At 48.9% G+C, this 3,086-nt stretch overlaps 1 pseudogene; it reads left to right on the forward strand.

Annotated features, from left to right (window-relative positions):
• Positions 1–1,055: 1,055 nt before the first annotated feature.
• On the forward strand, positions 1,056–1,985 carry LOC111727314 (annotated as a pseudogene).
• Positions 1,986–3,086: the final 1,101 nt, after the last annotated feature.

Genomic DNA, 3,086 nt, shown 5'->3' on the forward strand with positions numbered 1-3,086 from the left:
AGTTGGAGGTTGCTGTGAGCTGTAATGCCACGGCACTCTGCCCAGGGGGACAGCTTGAGGCTCTGTCTCAAAAAAAAAAAAAAAAAAGAAAAACAAAGTTGGAGATTTTCAAATTATATTACAACACTATAGTGATCAAACAATATGATACTGGGCTAAAAATAGACACATACACACCAAGAGTATAGGCTTGCACTGAGAACTGGCCAAGGTAATGAACACCAAGCTTAGCAGCCCAATCCTAACATTGTAAGGACTAATACCTGAAATATAAATGCTCAGTGGATTTTAAGTGACCATTGGGAGAATAAAGAAAAACAAACACCCATCCATACATCTGTCTCCTCCACCATGGTTCCCAATAAGGCTTCCTGAATCAGCCTGTCTGGATGTGACCTTGAAGACAGTTTGGTTTTTCTAGGAAACTTCGTTCTCTGTTAAAGTTCTCACAGCTAGTGAGTGTCAAGGGCAGACACTAGCCCTCTGACCACCTGCTAAGCCCCCTCCCTGCCCGTGGCTCCTGCCCTGCCCTGTTTTCATCACAATGTCTGCCTGTGACTTGCTCAATGGCCTCCCCTGAAGCAGTCTCCTGAGCCTGTTTCAGGAACCCTGACCTCTCTCCTGCACACACATCGGTCCTTCAGTTTTAGCTGTCTGTTGACTGAATCCTGCCATCTAGTGACCTTGACAGCATCTCAAACCAAAATTGAATTTATCAGCATTCTGCTGAGATGCCAAGTCTTCCTTGACTGGGTCCAACTGGCCCCTGGTACTAAGATCGGTCTTGGGGAGCTTGGGAGACTTTTGACCAGACTACACTGTGTGTAGCAGCTTAGATGTCATAGAGCCTCAAATTTGGCCTCAGTCCAAAGGGTTGTCCTCACAGCGTGGAGAAGATGCAAAGAGCCATGGCCAAGCTGGTGCAGAACTTTCCTGGGAAATCAAAATTCTACTTGCTTCACTTTCTTTTCCTGCTGACTCTCACCTTGGCCTTCTTGAGCTATACCTCCCTGAACTTAAAAAGCCAGCAGCCAGAAAGCATTCTAGCCAGGGCAGGCATGCCTGTGAGAGAACTTGACCACCTACATGCTGTGAATGTGGCGAGGATGGTATATCCCCAGCCGTATCTGCTCCTGGTCCCTAAGGTAGATGTCCTTGTTGTCACCCCTTGGCTGGCTCCCATTGTGTGGGAGGGGACCTTCAACATTGACATACTCAATGAGCAGTTCTGGCTCCAGAATGCCACCATTGGATTAACCGTGTTTGCCCTTGAAGAGAACATGCACTTCCTGAAGCTGTTCCTGGAGACTGCAGAGGCACACTTCATGGTGGGGCACAGGCTGAAGTACTACATCTTCACCAACCAACCGGATCACGTGCCGCTCATTAAGCCCCGTGAGGGGAGGCAGATGGTCATCCTTGAGGCCCAAAGCTATGCCCACCACATGGAAGTGATCAGCAACTTTTCCCAGCAGCGTTTCCTCAGGGAGGTGGATTACCTGGTGTGCTCAGATGTGGACATGAAGTTCAGTGAGCATGTGGGTGTGGAGATCCTCTCGTCCCTCTTTGGGACCCTCCATCCTGGCTACTTCGGGTTGCAGCGAGAAAGCTTTGCGTATGAACGCCGGCCTCAGTCACAGGCCTACATTCCTAAGGACGAGGGGGACTTTTACTACACGGGAGCCTTATTTGGGGGCTCAGTGCTGGAGGTTTACAGGCTGACCAAGGCCTGTCACCAGGCGATGATGATTGACCAAGCCAATGACATCAAGGCCAGGTGGCATGATGAGAGCTACTTGAACAAGTACCTGCTTCACCGCAAACCCACCAAGGTCCTCTCTCCTGAATACTTGTGGGATGATCAGCTGCTGATCTTGCCCGTGGTTGGGGAGAAAGTGGTTGAGGATCTATGGATGCTCCGAATCACCAAGCAACTGGCAACAAATGGTGGGTATGTCCAGGAAGAGCTTGAAGTGCTATGGTGAAATGTCCGGAAATCTGGTATTCTAAATCGGAACCACCATCAGCAGCGAAGGTACAACTCTACTTCCTTTTCCTGTCTGGTTGAGAGAATTTGCTTAGGCCTGGTGCACACACCACCATTCCCACCAACCCCAACTGAGTTAGGCCTCGCACCCCACCCCCACCCTACACAATCTAGGCAGGCCTGATTCCTGGCATCCTGGGCCCAGGCTCGAGTTCCTGAACTGCCACCACCTTGAGCTTCTCCTAATGTGTTTTAGGATGTATGAGCTGAGTGGTCTCAACCTGTCCTAACGTAGGGCATCAGAGATGAGGTCTATTCTAGAGTAAGGACACATAGCTCCTGGACACCCAGTCTCTTGCCTCCTATGACACAGTCACCAAAGGACCTGCCTCGGCCCTTGGCCAAGCAGACACATGAAAGCTTCAGTTTTAAGCCAAATTTCTTCCTCTTTTCAGAGTCTTTGCATAGATTGAAAGGTCCCTTTAGTGTACAGGCAAGAGAAGAGTGTGATGCCAAATCAGGACACTTTTTCTTGGTGCTCCTCTCCTTGTCTGTCCCCCGGGAGCAAGGAAGGTCCCCCAATACCACACCCCCACTGACTGCTTCCAGACCAATTTCAATTTCTTTGTGAATTGTCAGTTCCTTATCAGCCAGAAGAAAATTATTTCTAGATGATAATAGGAAGTTTGCTTATGTCATGAAAGCCTGTCTCTCTCTCTCTCTTTTTTTTTTCTTGGAAATGATTTCTGTGCCCTTTGGCAAGACCCTTTGGTGGCCAGAAATCCTGTATTTTCTTGGCTCTGTTTCTCCCCCCACCCTCCATCTCATATGGAAAATCGGGAAGAAAGTAACACATTAGCAACCTGTAATTTTCTTCTGTGCGTGGAGGATTTTCATAATTACTGGGGTCTTTTCCACGTGTAAAAGGCTCCAGTCCTAACGTGTGTGTTTTCCCATGTCCATGTTGAGCAACCATTTTTACACAAAAAGAATTTGGGGAAATTAAAATATCCTGGTGGGGCTCACAGAGGCCTGATTGCCGGCTGAGGCAGCAGAACAGAGCCTGCCGTCCTGGTCCTGCCCCAGTCCACCCTCTACC

Source organism: Otolemur garnettii, unplaced genomic scaffold, assembly GCF_000181295.1.
Source record: "Otolemur garnettii isolate 467f Iridium unplaced genomic scaffold, OtoGar3 scaffold00100, whole genome shotgun sequence".
Taxonomy (NCBI): Eukaryota; Metazoa; Chordata; class Mammalia; order Primates; family Galagidae; genus Otolemur; species Otolemur garnettii.